Genomic DNA, 23,048 nt, shown 5'->3' on the forward strand with positions numbered 1-23,048 from the left:
CAATACAGCATGAATGGAAATGTCTGCACATCCAGGTGAAAGAATTGTTCTCTCGGACAGATCTGTGGCACGTACAAACACAACCAAAGTGCTGGCCGCCCTGCCAAGGAAGGACTGGACAGACAGACAAATGGGTGGTGAAGACGAGGCATCCCCACCACCAAGCCCTGTGGGCCTGGTGCACTATGAGCCACTCAGAGGAGCTCAGGGCACTGCAAGATACCGGTTTCTGCTGAACTCTGCCATTTAAATGGAAAGAAAAAGCGCCAGTCTAATGCTAGTGAGCATGCAATTGAGTAATTTCTGGATTCAGCAGGGCCAAGATTCCATGACATTTTCCCCATTAGAGAATAAATGTGCTCAAAGCTCTAGCACTTTCTGGGTATGCTGACAATTTTCTGGGTACTCTGGTATTTTAAACACCAGTTACAGCTGAGGTAATCCAGATGACAACAAAACCATACCTATTCATGCCAGCTGAAGAGTTAGTCCCATAAACAACAACGAGCTAGATTACTGCTTGCAGTGAATTATGTATTCAGTGGATATATTTAAATATTAAGAATAAAATGGTAATTTTTTCAATAATTAAAATTATGTAAAGGGTGTTTTTGCTGCCATTGCTTACATTTGTTCCTGGAACAAGTAAACAGATAGCATTGGATCCTCCATTAAAGAGCAAAACGAGAGACTAGAAAGCTTTTCATGCTGTATCACAAGAGTTTCCAGCCATTTAATATTAAAAATTTTTCTGTTTAATATGGAAGGTTCCCCACCAACACACAGAGTAATTAAGCCCACAGAGACTGCCGATAGCTTCTATTGCATATAAGTATTAGCAACTGTACAGCTGAAAGATAAAAGGTCATTTTACTCTTTGTGAGATATGCTGTGGTTTATTAATAATGTCAAAGGTGAGCGTGTTCAGGCAACGTCACTCTCTGCTAATAGTCAAACATCTCCACTTCATGGAGTTGGAAACCTTACTTTAAAATAACATGCCCCTGGAATATTTAACATGTTTATACTGTCAAACAATAACAGCTAACTCTTCAGGTGATTTGTCAGTGTCTTCAACACCACCTCGTAGTAACTTTAAACATTAGCTAATCAAAGCCTTTCCTGAACAAAGTGTTGATCTCAGTGTGGTTTTACCGGAATCCAGTTCAGTGGCTTTAACTTTGATTAGCAGATTATGTTAATAGATGTTAGTATTCAGAAGTGAACAAATTTGTTACTTCTAAGAAAATAAATAAATAAATGAAATCTTTAAAATGGAAGAAAATGTTAATCGGGAAAACAATTTTCTTATTTGAAAATAGTTATTTCCAGGTGGGGAAAAGGCAACTAGATATGTCTGTATGCAAATTTCAAAAAGGCTCTCAGAGGAGAATGAGTTTCAGGTTAAGAATAAGCGAAAAACTTGGAGAAAGTTCCTATTTTCAGAATTTTATTATTTTTTTTTTTTAACTTCTGTGAATCACCAGAACCATTACATGTCAAACTGGCCACTAATTTTAAGAATCCAACCTTTACATTCATAATTTCCCTGCTTTAAGGGGAATATCCCCTGATTCTCACTGGTTAAAGAGTACCACATTTCCTGCTGATGATTATTATTGTGCAATGGCAGAAATTAAATGAGTAACTGTATTCATCCTATGAAACATAACATGATAAAGAACTTAAAGTTATTTGCAGCTTAGGAGTATTAAACAAATATGAATGACAGAGTGACAAGAAAATGAATGGAACAAAAGTTGAAGTGAAAAATGGCCGAGAAGAGGCTTTTCAAGGCTTGAGGTTTTCAAACTAATGTTATTTTCTTTTTTTTTAACCTCTGAGACAACCTAGAAGTAACTCATGCTCAATAAAGACATCCCAAAGGACTTCACTGCTCTTGTGCATGGCAAAATACATTTTACCATACTTCCCAAGACCAAAACTAATTTCTTTCACGTCATATAATCACAATGAAGAAAGAAAATAGAAATAAGTTGTTTTCTGTGTAACTGCATGTGTGATGCACATCCCGACAGTTACAATTTCACTGGCAACAGTGAAATTTCAGATTGAAGAAAATACAGAATTCTGACATCTACTTCAAATATGGATGGTGAAATTAAACCCTCAACTTCCAGTGACCGTGCCTCCATCTCAAATAACAGCCGTAGCATTCCCGTGGTAAACTTCTCCAATAGTCAGCTAGCTATCTTATAGCTATCTTATTATACCATGTACAGTTTCACCCTGGAAGTAGGTTTGCTGACTTCAACTTCTAGGCAGGCCTTTGTTAGACAAAGGAGCATTTTATTATGAGTTTTCTCTCACTCAGGAAGGTGCTCCTATATCCGAGTTAAGGTATCTTTTAATACACTCTTTGATAATGTACTCTTGAGATTGTTTAGATATGTATTTGCTCTGTTAGCATGATATATCCTGACCACTGGTTTTAGTTTGCATTTTCCCCTTATATTTTTAAATGAAAATTCTTTCACCTACCATTACATTTATTGGAATTTACTGTAGAGATTGTTGGTATCACAAAATCAACAACAACAAGAAGAATATTGAATACATTTATTTTGACTTGTGTTTCGAAGCACTCTGGAATAAAGACAAGAAATATTTGGGACTAATCTACAGCAGGTAGGGAACACCACACTGAAAAATGTAACAGATGTTCAATTACATATAAACATGGATGAGGGAAAGGATATGGTATTCTTATTGCTAATGTTTTCACAAATTTCTGCATTACGTTTCAAGATATGCAAGGGTTTTCCAAATAAAAGCCTTTTTTTTTTCTTTTCTGTCCTCTGGAATATATCTTTGTTACTGCTTAGTGAAAAAGAATGTCACCCTATGAAATTGCTTAGTCACAAATTTCTTCAACATTTGATTCTAATCTTTTGTCTATACCCATTGCACACAAACAGCAACCAAAAAGAGTATTTGATAGAGGGTTTTTTGGAAGAGATTTAGTAGATCTGTAAGTGACACTAATCTGTGAGCTGAATGATTCCCTTATTATTTTAACTGCAACACATGAGGCCTAGTTTTATGGAAAATACACCTGGTGTGTCACACAGCCTAACACACTGCTTGGAGGGATGCAGGATTTATAAATGCTGGAAGGAGCCGATGATATGTGATTGGACCTGCCTTGAAGATGCAATTCTGCTTTAAGTTTTGTAAAACCAAGGCAATGAAGTATGAAAGAAGTGTACTTAGAAAAGCTCAATGAAGAACAAATCTCTCAAAATTCAGCTCTGCATGTAAACACCAGTGTTTTAAACTAAACATTTCCAAAACTAATTTAATCTACTTTTTAAGTTGTTCATTTCCTTGGTGCAATTTGATTAGGTCTTAAATGCACAGCAAAATCTGTGCATGATATTTTTTTTGAATGTCTGCGTGACCTTTACCAGGAAAAGTGTATTTAAGAATACTTTCTTGTAGCTAGTCAAATACTGCTTACAAAGTAGGTTGATAAGAAAAGCTGGTCAGCATTCCTTAATGAAAAATCCTGCTTTAGTGTACTACTTTTTTTTTGAACAGCAGCACTGTGTTATATTTATAATGTGTGTGTGTATATATATACACACACTATACGTACCAGCAGATATTTAGACCCCTGCAAGAGGAGTTTCAGTATGGACAGATAACTTCAGTAAATTGTCCTGCATATTGTCCTGCTTTGGGGTTTCAATATTTGTTTGCAGGAAGAAAGGTGGGTTTAGCCTATTTAATACTGAGGGAGGGAATTACTATTCAGGTAGGAAGTGAAACAATTTACTCAGAAAATCTGAACAATTTTTTATCTTTCTTTCTCTTCAACTGTATCTGCATTTAAGTGCCTTTAGCCCATAATAACAGTAATTAATTTCCTGACCTGTTCAGCTGAATGGGGAAAGAGAAGAAACACTTTCCAAGAGAGTGAGAGTAGACAAGCTTAACAAAACAGAGGGGGAAATGCTATGAGAGTTTGAACTTCTGAGTAAAACATTAATTAATATCTTTGTTGCCAATATAACAAAGAAATGTAATTCAAGAAAACATGCAACATGGAAGGGAAAACTAATTTTTGTATTTGGGAACTATAACATTTAAAATTTTTCTATTCCTCAGGTGGGGAGCAAGGCCTGCCTGGGTAGGTGCCTGCCACATATGGTATCCACAGCAACCCCAAATTCCTGTTTTCTCCACACATTTTTTACATTCCTTCCTCAGTCAGGAACACCTTGGTGCTTTGAAGAGGCAATTAGGTTGCATTCCTGTTATTCCAAGTAAGGGAATCAATACTAATTCACTTAGCTTTATTGTATAAGTGGCTAAAGAGATGTAACATTAGCCTCCATAGAGGGAGAACACTTCCTGCATGCGTAAGAATACTAATAAGAATTGGCTCAAGGTAACCACCCAGCAAGATCTGTTTGCTAAAGCAAATTGATTAATAATCAGGAGCTTGCTCATTTTTAAATGTTTGACAGTTTTAAAATAAAAGAAAAATATAGCCTGGAGAGCTATATCAAACCCAGACCCAACTGCAATCACATGAGAAATAAAAGTATATAGCATAGATTTTGTAACATGAAAGAGACAGCAAAGAGATATTAATTCAAAACAGGACCTCCTCAACCTCTGAAGAAGTTTAAATCCACTTTGCAAGCTGGGCTTTTCTCTGTTCAACACTTGAACTTAAACTTTGGGCTCGGATATACTGCTATGGAATATGCATGTTGCAGAGAGAAAAAACACAGAGGAAAATTCTAATGACAGTATGTGAGTTGCACTCTGATACAAGTACAAGTGGGTCAAGTCAGGCAAGTGAAAAATCAGTTGACTTGTGAAACACACCAGACAGGTTACACATTTCAGATCAAAGGGCCATGGCTGGAAGGAATAATACTCTGTGTTTGCAGAAATACGTACTTTACTTCCTGGGTTTCTTCTCTGAAGATCTCCAGGGCTATGCATTTAATACTGAAAAACCTTTCCTGGAAACTCCTTGTAGCTAGTACAAGAGTCACTGAGAGAGACAACCTGAATCACAGAAGGTGGTTACATCCTTTATCTCCAGTCTCTGAGTTAGGAATTACTTTATTTCTAAATCCATCAGAAATCCATCAGTTGGCTTATCTGTAGAGTAAATTCTTTTAGCACAAATATCCTCTAAAAGCGAACTCCTCTACTGCTGCAGCCAGTGACACCAGCATTTGGTCTCCAAAGAACTACAGAGTAATTCAAGCCATGATTTTCTTTCTGTTTCAGGCTTAGTATTAAGCAACACCTTGGCTGCAATAATGTCGATTCCCGTTTTCTGTTCCTCCACCCCCCAAGCTACTCTACAATAATCTTTCTTCAAACCCCATCACTTTCAGTTTTGTCAAGAACCGAGTCTTTCATACAGAGGTTTCAGTTGGCTTAAACTATTGAGTTCCCCAGGATAAGAAATCAATAAACATTTAATATTTAAGCAGCTTACAAGCAACAATTGAGCTCTAGATGTGGCAGCAGTGTTCCAGCTACAGAGGATTTTTGAAAAATCAAAATACTAGGAACTAGCAAGGTTTTAGTATGTCTTATGCTTACCTCTATTTGAGGACCAAGTTGTCTCACTTATAGGATAAATACTGTTAATGATGCCTTCCAATGTTTAATTTTCTTCCCCACTGAGCACATCCTATTTTGGTCTGGATGAGGTAAATCTAATTTGGGGCAGATCATCAACAATATTGCTTTAAAAGAAAGACAACTCAGAAGTCAAGCAAAGCCTAAGTGGCAAGGGCTTCAATTACCTCTTCCAGTAAAGCAAGTATTTTTGATCAATTAATCCCCAGGAAGTGATCTGTATCTGTTTTGTTCTCTCAGGACAGAACTTGCTGTGGGTCAGCTCCTGAGAATATCTTGCATGACTCTGGTGAAACAGAGCACTTAAAAGAGAGTTTATGTGCCAACCGTCTAAATGCAGCAAGATGTTATGGATAGGTTGGGAGTTCAGCACTAAGAAATCACATGCTGCATGATAATGTAATCTATATATAGAGGGAGACTATACACAATACGCCTTCATACACAGATATATCCTTTGGTCTCAGAGGTATGGCTAGCAGAAAAAGACAGCTCAAAGTGCAGGTTAGGCATGAAAAAAGAGCTCAAGAAAACTCCTATACTGACCCCAACCTAAGGGCCTTCGTCTGCATCTACATATATGCATTGACACACAGCAATATGAACAAGCAGTCTCCAAATACTTTTTCACTTCCAGCTAGTAGCTGGGAAGTAATCCCTGTAGGAACAAGTTAAATAAGTATAAATATTCCTGTCTGAAATCTGTAAGATCAGGGACAAATTTGGCAAGATAGATATCTTTTCACATTGATACAGGAAGGCTTAAAAGCAAAATAATCCCTATTCTTTTATAGGCGATGTGAATGAACGCATTCTTAAGTTTTAAGGGAAATCAATATGTTATTTATTCCAAGCCTTTATGAAGAGGTAAGAAACACGAAACAAGGATCGTCTGGAGATAAAGAGCGTGGGTCCTTGTAATCCTCAGCTTGCCTTTTTATCCTGAGAAAATGTACTTAATTGTTGCATAGTTGGCTGCTTGACCGTGTGAATGATTTCCAAGCAATGCTGTTTCCCTGAAAACTCTCATTACAAATTATTTTTGTCATCTACCAGTGCAATGAAGATATTGCTGCAACACAATCTACTAATCAACTGGCATTGTCCTTTCCTGGGTGATAATTTATTGTTTATTTTTCTGTAGCCACCTCATGGCAAAAAACAATTCAATTGGAAATGAAGAAAACAGTCAGCTATGATTCCTTGATGATTTCTGCATGTCTCCCCAATTTGCTTTTTCTGTAATTTCTCACTACCTAGCTACTTGGGAGTGATCTGCTCGGAGCATGCTCTTTCAGATGCACTGTTTGATATTTGCCTATAGAAAAAAACTTCAATTATTTTGAATTCTTGCTGTTTTAAAATTGCTTGATGACTTTGAGCAACTATTTGTCAGCATTGAGCAGCTCCAAAAGTGTTTAAAGTTGCTCATGATCTTCAGAGGACAGGGCACTCCCTATGGACTCTGTAACAGGATGGATTTTCCCAGCTGTAAAAGCAATCCCAGTGATACCTCTGGGGCTCTGAGGACATGGTATAATCTTCCAAGCAGGTGAAATGGCAGCTTTATTTAGCATTTACAGGAGTTGAACAAAAGGTAGGAATCAGCAGTCTTTTACATGACCAAATACACAGTGACAAGCAGTTCCTGGTAGTATCCAGCCTTTAACATATGTTCTTCAAGCAAGCCAAGGCTGACAGGTCATCTTTAACCTGGTATCAATCAACAGAACAGCAACAGCAGCTAATCACACATATTACTGAAAACATAAGGGAAGAAAATTTGGAGAGTCAGAGGAACCTAATAGCTAAGATGCTTGGTCAGGAATCAGAAGTCTTGCACTCATAGACACTGTTTGTCTGATACCGCTTCTATGCATGCCAGCATGTGGCGGGAATAACACTGCTGTATGAAGAGCCTCCAGCAGTCTCTCCAAGAAGGAAAGCCCTGTGTGCAGCTGTTACATATCTTGAGTAATACCTTCCATTTTCCAGCTATTCCAGACGTAGAAAACAGAGATCCAGAGCCAATTTTATGTTTCTTGTGGAGTAAAGTCACAATAAAAACAGATTAGACAAGAAATGCCAATAAAAATTTGTTTCCTTGATAACATTGCCTGCTCTTACTCAGGATTTAAGGGGCATTACTTCTGAGTGTGTGCCTGTATATTCCATCTGTACCGGCAGGAGATGGGGCTGACTGCTACTTGCACTATGTCTAAGCAGGGATGAGGATTTGAGCTCTAATGGGTTATCTGGAGTATGCTAAGCATCTTCCTCTGCTGCTGAACCATGTAGGCTGCCAGCTCGCAAAACTACATGTAAAGAAAGAGTAAAGCCCTGGATCTTTTTTTTTTTTTTTTAAAGAAAAAGGACACTATGGCAGCTGAATGCGTATCTCTGCTTTGGACATATTTGTGTCTTTAAGCATTTAATATGTGCACTCATGTTATTATCAGCAGAAATATTTCCTCTAGGCACTTGATGACTCAAGAGGCACAGGTGAAAGGTATTTGCAAGCAGGATGATCCATGCTACTTTTTTTCAAATTTAGAGCAAGACTTACATAAATGAACAATCTCCAGGTGCTAGGGTGTTATAAAGATTTTTAAGCACAGCTTGGGGAGTGCATTTCTGAGCTAACACTTGGATCTCTGCAACCTACAGCATTAAGACACTGACCCACATGGACCTGCAGTTTAAAACTGCATAATGCATATGGATGCATTACGTTAAGGGTAGCTAATCTCAGGGATGATACACTCGAGATCCACTCCACATGGTATTTTTGGTCAGAGCTCTTAACACAGAAACTTACTAGTAGAGTTTTCTAAGAGAAAATAGGTTACTCATGTTTACTGGTCAATTACTGCTAATGAAAACAAATAACTTGCTTACTTAAAGTAATTATAAACCTGATGCTAAGAAACAAAAATTAAGTTAAGCAAGCACAACTAATTTCTTCACCGTTACCCCCCTGGCAAAGTTATTAAATTACATTTTGCAATTTTTAGGTATGCTTAGCATAAGTTATTAATTTTATAATAAAGTGATTATTGAATGGTCTACAACTTTTTAGGAATCACAAAAGCTTTCACAGCTCCAGATTCTCACCACGCCTGATTTAAATGCAGATGAACATTTGAAAATGGTTTTACCTGAAACTTCCTTCATGAATCATTTTACTTGAAAACTCCTTCCTATCTCCACTAGCAACAGAAGAATTTTGCAGTTGTTTTCTTTTACACAGGTATTTGCCAGCTTTGTCGGGAACAAAATGACAATGAAGAATGCAAACCTACCTCATCATGGTGGACAATTTTATTTTTCTCTATGACAGCCTTTCCAGAGGAACATGAAAGAGGAGATATTTAACAGAGGGCTTCCTTTTTGCAAGTTATTATTTTCCTGTTACTATTAAAGGAACTTGATAACCAGACCTGTATCTTCTGAAATTCTATCCTTATTTCCTTTAATTTGATTCCTTTAAGATTTTTCTTAAATCTTTCAGATTTCTTTCTGAACTTTTCTCTTTGATGCCCACCTGGAACTTAAAAATTCTTTTTATACTGTAACGACTCTCTTCAGAAGTTTCTGGGTCCTTAGGAAAGTACAAAGCTTTGTACATACAGGTTACATAAAACCCTGTCACCTGAACTCCCTACTCTCCAACAGGTTTGGGCTGATTCAGTGCTAAACTAATGATATAACTGCATATGTTTAACTTCTCTTTTCTTATCTTCCTCCTCCTCCTCTTCAAATGATTTAACTGCTGGGTCATCTAAATGATTAACTCCAGCTACATTCTTGATAACAAAGCCTAGGGCCATTTGCACTTGGGTTGGATTTACTGCTGTTTGGATTTCTATTGTTGTATTTAGCTTTTCCAAAATAACTGTGATGTTCTATGTTTTTGACATAACACAGACACCAAGATGTCTTTTTTCATAATGTCTCAAGTATGTCAACTAACCAGCATTTCTATTTCATGGTTACAGTCTCCTAGCAACAAAACTTTATCTTAAACTGACCCTTGTTGTTTTGGAGACCCCGTGCCCAGAGCACATTACATCCCTTCTTTTTCTCAAACACACTTAGTACGTTTCCTTGCTCTCATTTTGATTACCTATCAGGTTTATGTTCATCATCTTGCTTGAAATAAAGCATCAGGAATATGCTAACTTTAGGCTCACACTACTACTACTTCTGGTTCTTCCCTTGCAAACGATCCATGAGTCTGTCACTTAGGAAATTCTTCACTTAAAGAAAAAAAGCCAGACAAAACCAGAAAATTGCACTCACATGCCCCACTGTCCCAACCTTACAAGACTGTGGGAAGAGGCTTATAAACTGCCGTAATTGGAGTACTGGTTTCCTCAGGACAAGGGGTCCTTTGCTCCTCAGGAACTTGCAACCTCTCCTGCTTCCAGCAACCAGGAGACCAAGGGAGAGAGAAACACCCAAAGGGGAGCCTGACAATCACAGTGCAAGAAAACAGCAGCAGCTGAAACCTGCTTTGGGCACACTGCTCTAGACCACAGGACTCACAAAGACCCCTGTACGCACACTCACAGCTCCTGCCTGAGTTGCACATGAAGGATCAGCACAGCTAAAACTCTCTTCTGGTCAAGTTAAAGGTCCTTCTGGGCTACCCTGACATTGAAGTCAAACACTCAAGAACTCAGGGAGGTGCAAAGACATGGAAATGATTATTTAGGAAAATCTGGTTCCAGCAGTGAATACGGCATATATATGGCTTGATACTGGCTCAAAATTTCTTTTCGATTTTAATGATGTGCATGGAAACTTTTACAGCATCCTGCCACAGAGATATCTCTGTCCCTCTGCCTCCTCTTTTCTAGCTGGGCAAAGAGAACGGCAGATCCACCTGCTTTGCATCCATTGAGAAAATCAGATGCTGAAGAGATGGGGAGACCTTGGAAATATGGTCACTAATGCAAAAGAAAAATGGGCAGGAACAACAACAACCAAAAAAAAAATATATACGTATAGATAAAAATTCAAACTTTAATGCTGACAGCTTCATGGAGGATACCTGCACCTCACCAGAAGTCAGAGCAGCCTACTTCACTTGATACTTTGTAACCCTGATTGCCAGGACTCCAGATCTTGTCAGTTCAGTCAAAAGTAGAGAATAGCTTTGACCTGCCTCTTTCACAGTTCAAGGCATATAACGCACACGTGCTATTTAAGGGGGCGGGGCAGGGAAGAGCATTAGCTTCACCTGGATGCTACACACTCACACCACACACATATTTAGGCATATAGATGTTTCTTGAGCCCTGTTTCTTCAGACTCTCATGCAAAAAAAATTTGTTTGTGTATAAGATAGACAGATAAAGCGAAAGACTTGTACAGTACCAGCAAAGTGGCTTAGGTAGTCATGACAACCACGTCAGTGCTTATAAAACTTCCCTTCTTCATAATCTTTTTTGCAGTTTAGATAACACACATGCGAGCTGTAAAATCAAGTATCTGATCTACAGCAATAAAATGAAAAGTAAAATGTTCATAGCATCCAAAATAGTGGAAGCTGAGGCACTGACAATTTTTTGGTGTCATTAACAACAATAGTTTTGCTCAGTTTCCATATGGGGTCCCAAATACGTCCAGGCTTAAGAGAGACCAACAGCCTTACCCCAGATTTGGGGGTGAGCAGGGAAGGGAAGGAGGGAGAGGGTTAACACTGCTTTTAAGGGAAGAACATCAGACACTAAATACACATAAGCATATTACAAGTGTATTCAAATTCTCATGTACTTATTATTTCCTTCGGCACCTGATACCAGAAGGGTTCTGCTGTTTCAGTCCCAACACAAGGGACACCTTCTGCATGATTTGTGTGTTCCCGCAAACCATCCTTACTTTAGCAAGAATCAACATCCATAGTTTTCTTTCAATCTTCTATGCTCATTACTTTTTCACCCGGTTTTCAATGTGGAAATTTCAAATCCCTCTCAGTTATCATCCACAGGTGGAAACCAAAGCACACCAGAAAAAAATATGCCTCTCTACCCTACAGAGGAGTTAATGGATTTGTTTCCAGCAAAAAGGGAGTGACTGCTGTCAATAAGACAAATCACCATCTTTCAATCAAGTGATAAAATCAAGAAAATTGCAAAGCTTTATACACCCAAGTCTGCCAAGGAGTCATATATTACTTCAAGGGGGAAATAAAAAAAAAGTTTGGCATCTGTACTCTTTAATAACTGAAATTACTTTCATGTACTATTATTATAGTTAAATATAATTTACTAAGGGAAAAAAAGACTTTTATAATAAAATATCTATGGTCAAAATGTTAATTTTCTCTCTTTCTCTTAGCTAAGAATAATAATTCACTGACATCCATTAGAATTCCCAAATTTTATATGATACTGAACTTACAAGATCTCCAGCACCAGTCTCAGGGAAAGAGCTCCATCTTCTGGGTAACAGCCCTTCAGTGGTCAGGGAGGGATGGGTTCTGATGAATCACCGTCTCTCTTCTCCAGGATCACACGGTGAGCATCAGGGTTTTATGAGAGATGTTTATCAGTGCAGGATAGTTCATCTCGGAAATCAATCTCCTGTGAGCTGGTTTGTAGATGGCAGGACTGTTAATGTAAAGAAGAGGGGCTGAGTAAACAGAACCTTACCAGGTAATCCACTGTAATAAAAGCATCTCAAAAATCAGTGGGCACAGCAAAAGGAGCGTTTAATCCAGAAGCAAAATGTTGAGGCAGCTAAGTAACCCAAATCCACGATCAAGCTGCTATAAAATACAAACATCATCCTTAGGGTAATCTCTGTCACAAGCAAGTTCCATAGTTCACGTGATAGAAATGATGAGAAATTATTGAATTGGCTTGCCTCTGAAATTGGTGATACCAAATATAAAAATATGTACCAAGTTTAATACAGCATAGCAAATACCTGAGAAGGCATCTTCTCCAACAGGCAGAGACTGCAAGGTAGCTACTAGTCCTGCATATTGGAAAAAATTGTCTCATGATTTGGGGTATTTAACAATGTATATAATTGGCAGTTTTGGACGGAAGCTTTGAATTTCTTTTCGACTTAAAAGCATCCACATAGTGAGTTTTCTTGTTCCCAGTAATTACAAACACTGTGTTACAAAAAGGCTGTGCAAATGTTCCGTATGCTAGCGATGCTAAGGAAACTTGTTAGGTAGAAATCAGTGACTTAAAGCAGTTGTAATTCTGCTTCTGCCATGTGAAATTTGACTAAAGTCAAATAAGCAAATAAATGGCTAAATCATCTTCCTATGAACGTTAATACCAATTTTTGAGAATTTTCTGTTAATTATATACAATATAGTTACTTCTAGTGTTAGACATTCATTTTTGTGTAGCTTTCAACAGCACTGGGATAACTAGCTTCATCTTTAGATTCCTGTCTACTTGCTCATTAGTTACAGAAGATCTTAAAATACCTTCAAGAGCAACCGATCTTATTAAATGTCTCCACCATATTTTTTTTTTTTTTTTCAGAAAATAATGAGCCTGGAACTAATATAATGAAAAGTAAGTTCCCTGGTTGATCCCAGGGAGCTGTACATCATGCTCGTGGACCAACGTGTAGGGAAGGGGACTCCTATCAGGCAACAAGTAAGGACAAATCATTATTCTTAGAGGATGCTTATGGTAAAAACCTGTCTGTACCACCACCTAGTATCATTTAGAGGTGGGAGTTCTGTAAGGACACCAATAAGAGTATATCTACCCTTACTTCTGGGGTTTTTGGGTGGGATTTTGGGGATGGGGGAGCCTTTTTTTTTTCTTTAATGATACTGACTTTAAAGCTTTGATGTGTAGTTTCACTTTCAGCACATTGATTTACTTCACAGTGTAAAAAAACCTCAAGTTGCTTGTACAGCAAAGAACCTATCCGAAGATGTGAGCTTTTTTCCTGATAGCAGAATGTCTGATGTTTCATGATTTTTCTTTTTTTGCTACATGAATTGAATGAATTGTGTTGATCTCCTCAATCGCATACTTTCTTTCAGTTGAAGCCAGAAGACAAATATCTCAAGAGCAACTATAAAAACCTAGTTGGACCAAGACAGTCATGAAGAGAGGGTCTGCGATAGACATTGTCCAGAGTCCATACTCAAAGCAAGAAATGAACAACAGAACAGCTTCACTCTACAACGGAATTTCCAGTCTTCATAAAATACTTTCACCCTCTTTTTTGTCCCTCTCCTTGTCTGCCCCTCCGGCTAATAAACAAAACCAGTGTCAGAGATTTGTGTTTAGTTTAAATGTTTTGAGTAGGAGTTCAGGGGACAACATTACTCTCAACTTTTGCTGAATTTGGTACAATGCATCTGACTTGTGTGGCAGCTGGCACCAGCTTTAACACCTGCAAATTTCAGGCATATTCTGCCTTTCTACAAAAGCTCTCCAATTTCTCTTTTACCACATGGACAGTGTCATTGCTGAAGTCTAATGAAGCCAAAGTTATTAAATCACAATTTTTTCCCTGCCATTTCTTTACCCAGGGCTTCAAAAAGAGGGAGAGCAAAAGGGAGATCTACTTAGGTGCCTGCAGAGACTTCCTTCCCAGTTTCTCCTCCTGATATTTGGTTATGGAAGGTCAGTCTCAATGACTGTTCAGGAAGGATATGGGAGCTGCTCCCTCCGTGCAGAGCTGTAGCAAGGGCAAGAAGGAAAAGTGCATCAAATATCTGTAAGCCCCCCTGGAAACTGCAGCCCAGCGTGAATTGGCTCATCACTGTTGATATGTGTGCCAAATCATGAGGAGTTGCCCTGGAGAGAAGAGGAGAGGGAGGACAAGGGAGAAGGGTAAGGGAAGGAGACACCCAGACAGTACATGCTGCGAGTGCCAAAGAATGTCCCTTTAGCACTGCCTGAGGCATTGCCTCCCCCTGTGGGGTGCTGGGAGTTCCTGCAGACGACACTGAGGCGCATCCATCTTTGCTCCAGAAATAGTCACCCTGTACTTCCAACAAATGTGTTTTACCCAGTGTCCTCCCTGCCTGCCATCCCAGCCTTACCTGGGAGGCAAAACGACATCCTCCTCTGCCATTTTTTACAGAATCAAGTGCTGTGTCACACAAAAGTTTTAGGTTTCTTTAAGCTCTCTGCAAAGTCAGGGAGAGGTCAGAACTGCCTAGCTTGCCATCCAAAAATAACTTTTTGCCAAGCTTTAATCAATGAAATTGCAAAGATTTGCTGATCCAGACTATAAAATACAATTTTACCTCCTCATCCATGGTGCAATCAGCTCTTTACAATACAGGTCAACAAGGAAATCCCCACTCCAAAAAATTGTACATAAAGAGCAAAACACACTAACAAGATTTTATCAGTACTCCATAGTAATGCTAAAGTGTTTTTGCTGTTTCTACAAGTCATATATTTGCACATGGAAGCAACAGTTCGCTTTCTCTACATTTATTATCCATGTGGGCAAAGAAGATAAAGAAGAAAAAAGAAAAATGTCCCTGTCATTACTAGAGCAGCTACATTACTGCATTATAGGCCGAGTTGCAATGTTTTCCTGTACCTTTTTATGACACAACTTCTTGAACTATGCAACTCCTAAGATGTCACATTTAATTTAACAGCCTGCGTAATGGCTGGGACAGTGTCACATAAATTGTGAATAGAAATAGAGCTTTTAAAATGACAAATCACCCTATACTTAGGGATTTAGGGCAGAATTCCTCTCTCAGAGGCAAAAATCACTTTAATGAACTTTTTCTCCCTACCACTTAGTGGAATTTGTTCTTGGTTAAGTGTATTATGGTCAAAGATGGTGTTACCTCCCACCTACAGCCTTCACACACATACAATCACATCTACAACACTGGGTACCAGACTGATTTTGAGTTTCCACTTTTCCAGGGATGTCCCATGGGAAACTTCCACCTGCCCTGTGCCTGTTGGAGCCTTGTCCATTCTGCGGCAAGAGAATTGCTCAGGGGCCTCTCAGGAAGTTTTGCTGCCTATTTCGTAGATGGTGTAAATGACTTGGAGCATACCAAAGCACTTGGAAGCCATGGGCTTGGCGCCACCAGGGAGTAAGCACCTGCCTGTTCAGCACCAAACACGTCAGGAGAAAACATTTGAGGACATCTGAGCCAACGCCCTAAGAACACCCATACTTTTTTTCTGTCAACTCCTGCATCTCTTGTATTCAACAGATGTTAAAGTCAGGTGATCAGCTATGAAAAATAAGAATTCAAATACTTACCCTGCAATTGCAAGCTCTGCAAGGGCCTGTGCATATAATTGTAAAATAAGAAATTCATGCTAAAATAAAAAAGACAGTACAGTATTGTTACTGTTGTGTCAGACACCCACCAAATGCCGGGGCTTTGCTGTGGGAAGTGCAAGGTGTCCTGTAATACCTCAGCAAAGTTACCACATGGAGAAAAACAAAGGCGGCACTCCATTGGGTTTAAGGTGTACCTGACATATGGCATATATTGCCTTGTCTGCGAGTAATTTCATTGCGTGTTTTTGCCTAGCTGTTCTTTTTCCGACGTGACTTCAGAAGAATGATAATTAATTTTAAAATAATCATGGGCTCCTTTTCAGCTTTTCCAGACTAACACAAAAGGCCCATGCTGAAGTAAATCCATTAGAGTCAAATGTAATTAGGCATATTTTACCACCTCCCTTTCCCAACCTCTAAAAAGGGTTTTCCTCAGAGTATGGAAAATTTAATGAAAGGTCCCACGTCACACATAGGTTATTATTTCTTCAATACCACCACCTCTGCATTTCACATCCCACAGTGACAAGCTAAAGGCACCCATACTTCCCAGAGCTTCCTTTCTATAGAGACAGAGACATGCTGAAAGGGGAAATGGAGGCATGGAGAGGGGACTTGACCTGCCCAGAATAGCAACTAAACAGAACAAAGTACAGGTCTTCTGGCCCCAGTGCCCTGCTAGCTTGCTTTCTCTGGATCTCTAAGCACCTGAAGAGAGGGTAATGAATTGTTTTCCATTTTACTGAGGAAACACTTGACTTTAAATCTCTGCTAGTATAAGATACATATCCCATGACATTGCTCCCATCAGGAAGATTTGCCTGACCAAAACCTGATGTGCATGAAATACTAGGATTTATAATAGACGTCTGAAGGCCCAAATGCTCTGGGCCATGCCCTGACCATTAGGAAATACCAGATAATTCATACCTATGACACGTTCCAAAAAACGGCTATTTTATTGACAACTTTGCAAATCTAGGCTCACAAAATGTGCAGGAATGCACATTTGAAAGATTCTTAGAAAATTCACTCTCTAAGCTAATCTCCTCTAAAACCAGGCATTCTTTTTAAATCTTCTACAAATGGACAAGGGTTCCTCAGCAGGAGTTAAAATAGAGGCAAATGTGCACCACAGTCTGCAAACCCAACATCAGGTATTTAAGCTTTGCAGGAGTTTGAGGCAGTGGTGCTTCCTATCCAAGAAGTCAAGGGGAAGAGAGACACTGAGCAGGGGCTTCTTCTGAAAGAGAACACCAGGTGAGCAAGGCACCGTACCGAATGACCCTGGCACCCAGGGCAGAGTGGCTGAATTGTCCGTGTCCAAGGAAATCTCAGCAACTGGGGAAGACGATGCGTCAGCCAGGCTGACCAAAACAGGGAAGACACTGCTGCTACCATGTAGGTAGCGAATTTTTAGGAATGCACATGGAAATATCATCCTGCTTTTCTCCCAATTCCTGCAATCCAGTAATCTGTTTGCATACATTCTCTTAACATATTTCTGCTGACCTGTAAGCTACTTCTCACTTAAGACATTATGCGATGAATGTTAAAACCGAGAGGTGATCACACTGAAGTTCCTGAAAACTCCCCCAGTGCCACCCTGCAAGAGCTAGATGTTAAACAACCCACCTTTCCTGCTCACCAAAAGACATACCACTCTGATTTAAAAATTTAGATCATGGTGTGATTTAAAGATAGAGCCACATACAAGGTACTAAATTTCCAGAAAGATCTATGGCAGGGGTCATCCACTGCTCAGCACCTGGAACAGGATCAGGCATTTCCAATGCCAACCCATGTGCAGTGGTCTGACAACTCTCACTGCAACACCAGTGACTCTGCTCTTCAGAGCAGAGGTTTCCCTTGCATGACCTAATGCTGTGATTTTAGATTGAGCATTATAGATTGAATCATACACCTCCAAGATTTGTAAAAATGTTATTATTGACCCTGAGGGCTACAGGGTCAAACCTTATATTCAGTATCACATATGGGTGGAACCTTATCTTGCAACGACAAGTTTTTCCCTTTCTCCTCTACCCCATTTCTCCATAAAAATAGACCACTCTAGGACAATAAATAGCTTTAGAATTCAAAATACAGGATCATCTTTGTTGTCAAATAGAGAATGAAAACAGAAAAATGAGAGAACCTATCACCTGAGTTTATCAAAAGGCTTTTTATAATCATCGGACTTCGTTAGCAGGTTGGCCTGACTGGATAATATAGGCTGCACTGCAGCCACCCCTCCATACTCATTAAAATGATCTCATTTTGACAGAATTTCAACAAACTCTGGCCCAAACAATTATATGATTTTCCACAGCAATTTTGAAATTACGAAAAACCTGGAGATAAGTGATAAAAGCTGTTAGCTGTCTATCAACAGAGCTCTTCTAGAGGTGGAATAACACCATCTTTCTTGCCATTTCTTTGAGATATACTATGGATGTACAATAGTAGAAAGTGCACAGTATTAGAAAGAGCAAAAGGACAGACTTCATACTGAATGACTGCTTTTGGGCTATTGAAGTCCTGCAGGCCACTCAGGCTCCATGAAGTTTATATACCCACCAATTTCTGCAGTTAAGAAATTAAGCATTGTGTTTCTGGGGAAAATGCTCTCAGTGGCTACAAGTGACGCACTGGAAGAAAAAATTAATCATGCACAGTTGAATGCATTTCTTTAAAGGAGAAGGATGGCCATTGTACAACCTGCACGCAGCCCAGCTCTGCAGCTGCTTTTGTGCTCCTCTAATGAAACAAAGAACAGAAATGCCATCAGCTTTCTGAGGGAGAACATCATTCCCTGCCTCACAGCAGCTCTCAGGAAAGGTTACCTGGGCACTGTCCCCTATATGTTATCCTTAGCATTTTCTCCCCTGCCTTTCCCATTTTTTGAATCTACAGAATGTTTAAGTAAAGCTTGGGGAGAGTTTGCTGCCGAGCTCCAGGTATTTATTTGCAAATATATTTGGGGCCCTTCCCATAAAATGTTGCTGTGGAGACTAACCAATAACAGATACCAAACCCTTCTTAAGAGGTAGCGGCCAAAGGATCTGAAAGCCACTGACACCACAATAATATCTGGAAAAGTGAAAGAAAAGAGGAAGAACATTGCTGTTTTGTCACATCCCCCTGCTTAATATTCCTACCTGCTTGCTAACCCAAACTGAAGAGAAGCAGGAACCACTTCTTACAATAAGATGCCATAAATAAAGCACTTTCAGATATGGGTTGTTTCACTACCATTTTATTTGTGTAGAAAGTAAATAGCTTGTAAAAAGTACCTTCACTACCTTAATTCTGGATGTATGTAAATGAACTGTGGAGTGGTGTACTCTGAAGAATTCTGTAACTGGCATTACTGCTGCCCTATTTGACATTTAAGGGAGAAGAGACTTAAACCTTTTAAAAAGGTAGTACAATTCGAAGGCCACTAACCTCCCTGTGTAACCTTTGTCTGTACATACATTTCTTCAGGGAAGTATAAAACAAAAATCTTTGCGTGTCAAATAGCTTTGTGTCAGAAGACCAATGAGTCATATACTATAAAATATATGGAATCCCAGGAGCTTTGTGGAATTGGAGCAGTAGCAGCACACAAACTATAAAGCATAAAAACACCCTGTTTTTATGTGCTTTTCCTGCCCAACCAGTTCATTTTGATTACTAAAGGGCCACACTGCAGTTCTCATCTCCTTTTTGCATTCACTTCTTATAAGCGTTCTGACAGAGGAGCTTTATTTGTCAGGCACACAAGGCCATTAAGTCAATATTGGAACAGATTTAGAAAAATTGCATTTTGCATGGTTGTAACGTACTGGCACCAGACTGGTAATTTTGAAGACTTCTATTTATGTGGTTCGTGTAGGAAACCTATCTAGTAACCTCTGTATTCAGGGAAATCAGCTGGACTGTTGAAATTCTTGACTGAACTACTACTGAGTGACGTGCCCCTTCTAGATGATTCTTGGTCTGTGGTGAATAACTCTGAAAAACAGAACATTATAGAAGTGGTTAGCCACTTGCAAACAATTTACAGTAGTGAAGCGTAGATCTCAAAAGTCAGTTTTCCCCTATGCTTACTTATTTACCAAGTTCTGCTTAAAAGGAAGTACTTTGGATTTGCATGGTCTGTAGCACTCACTGAAGAGTCAGCTTGGCTTTTAAGTTATTTGCACTCTTTCTAGTGTTTTGGGTAAAGATGAGGAGACCCTGTACTATTGCTTTGACTTGTCACAAGACAACAATAAAAACAGAAAGATTAGAATGGGAGATGTTTCTCAGGTTACTATCTATGCTTACCGAGTATGATTTTGACAAAACATTTCCATCAGGAGAGCCTGTGTACCATGAGCTCACTGCTGCAGGTTGTAGGATTTTGCAGGAATAAACCATAGGTGTTCAAAATAAATAAACTAAAATTCTGGCAGCAGCTATACCAGTAATTCAAAAGTCACCCTGGGCTTATAAAGATGTAAAAGGATCCATAACTAATGCTAGATATAGCCTAGATAACCCTACAGCCTTATAGCTGCTGATTCCAGGGAAATTCTAATCACAAGGGAGCTTTTCTGGGCAAAAGCACAGTTTGACTTCCATACGTGTGTATATAGTCTGCAAGAACATCACAAACAAATCCACCTCAACAACGATGGGGAGTTACCCACAGGATTAAATGCAGTTTCTAAACGCTTCATTGAAAAAAACAAAAAAAACCCCAACCAAACAACAAAAAACCAACCCCAAAACAAAACAAAAAAATCATTCTATTCTGATATTGTGATGCTCTATGTATCTTTCATAATCATTTATGTTCTAAGAATAAATGGCACTGGAAATATGTAAAAGCTAAAAAAGTCTGTATATTAAATTTCCCCAGGCAGCCTGAAAGGCCTTTGTCTTTTGAAACTGCTTAACAAAAAGTTTTGATAGATAGAACAGAGACTTTGCATGAAAGCAAATGGGGAAATAAATGAATGAGGATCATGGTGGAAGCAGATAGTTACAGCTTGTTTTCGAAAAGTTGAAACAATATTTTAAAAAAAAGATTTCAAAATGTTACATTCCCCCCCAGTTACTTGTAGGACAAACACATATTAACTTGAGCAACATGGGGAAATACCTGTGATCGATAATACAGATCCTGTGGGCACAAAACCAGAAACTCAGCAACAACAGACTGGCTGTACCTGAAGGAAAGAGGAAAGTGTCACATATACTTTTCACAACTAGTAAAACATTCTCACCAATATGAAAGTAATATTACTTAACCCTTAATGTTGTCTTATGAAAAAGAAGTGGGCGGGGAAAAAAGCAGCTGTCCAACATTCTCATATTAGAGACCAAAAAACCATGAAGCACCAAATATGAGCTCTGTGATGACACCACATCAGAAACGCAGATGACTTATCCAAGTGAAAATTCAAAGTCAAATGCTAATTTGTCTTTAAATAAATCATGATTATATACTATTATGTCAATTTCAAACCAAGCTTAAAAGATGTATAATTAACAAGTTGTCTGTTCCACATTTATCTGTAAAAATATTTTTAGCTCTCCTGGGCATCACCTTTCCTATACCATGTCTAACATGCACTCCTTAACATCACCTCAAAGTCCTCTGCTCTTATCCTACCTCCCGAGCTCCCTGAACTATAAAGTTGACTCATGCCATCTCCCAGCCAACAATACTACTCTTGAACACATACTACAACTACATATTGGTAGGCTTACATCTAATACCCTTTTGGATGGTAATGAGAAAAGCTGCTTTGGGTATCCTTCTGATGATTTCCCTAAAAGATGACTAAGAAAAATAAAAGGCTTCTACATACAAGATGCCAAAGAAAGCTTTTTGCTCATAACCTGGCTGGGCGCTCTTCGCTCAGTATTTGCAGTTGTAAGCAAAGACAGTTCTTTGAGATGGACCATTATTAGAGGACACTGGAAATGGATTTACTTTGCACTAATCATTGAGTCAACTCCAGACGACAAGCTGCCATTGCTCAGCTAGAGAAGACTAAAAAGATGAGAAAGGCTGTTGGAGTAGTGATACCAGCTGTGCCAGGACATGCTTCCCCTCCTGCTCACTGCTTTGGGAAACGCACTTTCACTTTTGCAAGCACCAACACCCCGATGGCAATTCCATCCACTGAGGAAGAAACATGGATCCACTGAAAAGCTCAGGCCAGGCAGGACCTCAGCAGTCACTTGGTCCTACACCCTCCACCTGAAAAATACCCTCATACCTTTATAGGCAAGGCCTGTGTTTGGAAAAGGGACAACGTTTAAAAATAAGATGTAGCAGTTCTTGTTCTGCAGGCTCTTAGTGTGGATGTAAATCCAGATTAATTTAATTCACTTCAGTGAAACCCTTGCAAAACATCACAGATATAAGTAAAAAGCCTAAAGATGGGTGGGACAGTACCATGCAGCAATGCCGGAAGGGGGAAAAAAATAATCTAGCAATATAAATGGTTTTGATTTTTTCTAAAACCATGATATGGAAAAGTACTTCAAAGAATGAACTCTCTATAAAAGCTTCAAGTATGTAATTATGTCTCATGAAGACCAGTGCAACTAAGGATATGCCATATAATAGGCATGCTTTAAAGCACAAGAGTAAAGTTTTTTCCTGGAATTGGCTTTAATCCCTCTTACTTCTTTTCCTATTACAATTATCTACAATTTTCCAGCTGTTGTCATTTTAGCCCCCTCCCTTCCAGGACTTGCTTTACGCATTCTCAGGAGCACTTTGCACAAGCGCACTGGACATGTATTTTTCCAGAAGGTTTCTTATGCCTAAAAACTTGCCTTTTTTTCTCTGCCAACAGCCAGAAAGACCCTGAAATCTCCCATATACACTCACAGAAGTGACTTGTTAACCCCCTCCTTGCACACTGATGTCTGCCAAATATACATGTGAGCTGCCAGCACAGGTGCTGGAGGGCTGGGGAGGTTCAGTTCATTGCACCAGGTGGCACATGAGGAGCAGAAGATGAAGGGAGAAAGCCCTGAATCTTGTGCGACTGTGAACACTGAGTGACTGCATGTGCCAGTCACTGAAGTTACCCCAAGTGTATCCCTTGCTCTGCAAGGGCTTTTGAAAACTGGAATGATTGTTACATTTGTGGGGG

At 39.1% G+C, this 23,048-nt stretch overlaps 1 long non-coding RNA gene across 5 annotated transcripts in view; it reads right to left on the minus strand.

Annotated features, from left to right (window-relative positions):
- The window catches only part of LOC142054928 (uncharacterized), a 283,958-nt gene that overhangs the window by 41,747 nt on the left and 219,163 nt on the right, over positions 1 to 23,048 (minus strand). For 4 of the 5 annotated variants that reach the window (XR_012659728.1, XR_012659727.1, XR_012659726.1 and 1 more), the window contains exons 4-5: positions 21,035 to 21,101; positions 12,043 to 12,251 (exon numbers count right to left, since the gene is read on the minus strand). This is a non-coding gene — a long non-coding RNA (uncharacterized LOC142054928). The remainder of the gene's footprint in view (positions 1 to 12,042; positions 12,252 to 21,034; positions 21,102 to 23,048) is intronic. The other variant, XR_012659730.1, reaches the window with a different exon arrangement.

The sequence above is a fragment of the Phalacrocorax aristotelis genome, chromosome 3 (genome assembly GCF_949628215.1).
Source record: "Phalacrocorax aristotelis chromosome 3, bGulAri2.1, whole genome shotgun sequence".
Classification (NCBI taxonomy): domain Eukaryota; kingdom Metazoa; phylum Chordata; class Aves; order Suliformes; family Phalacrocoracidae; genus Phalacrocorax; species Phalacrocorax aristotelis.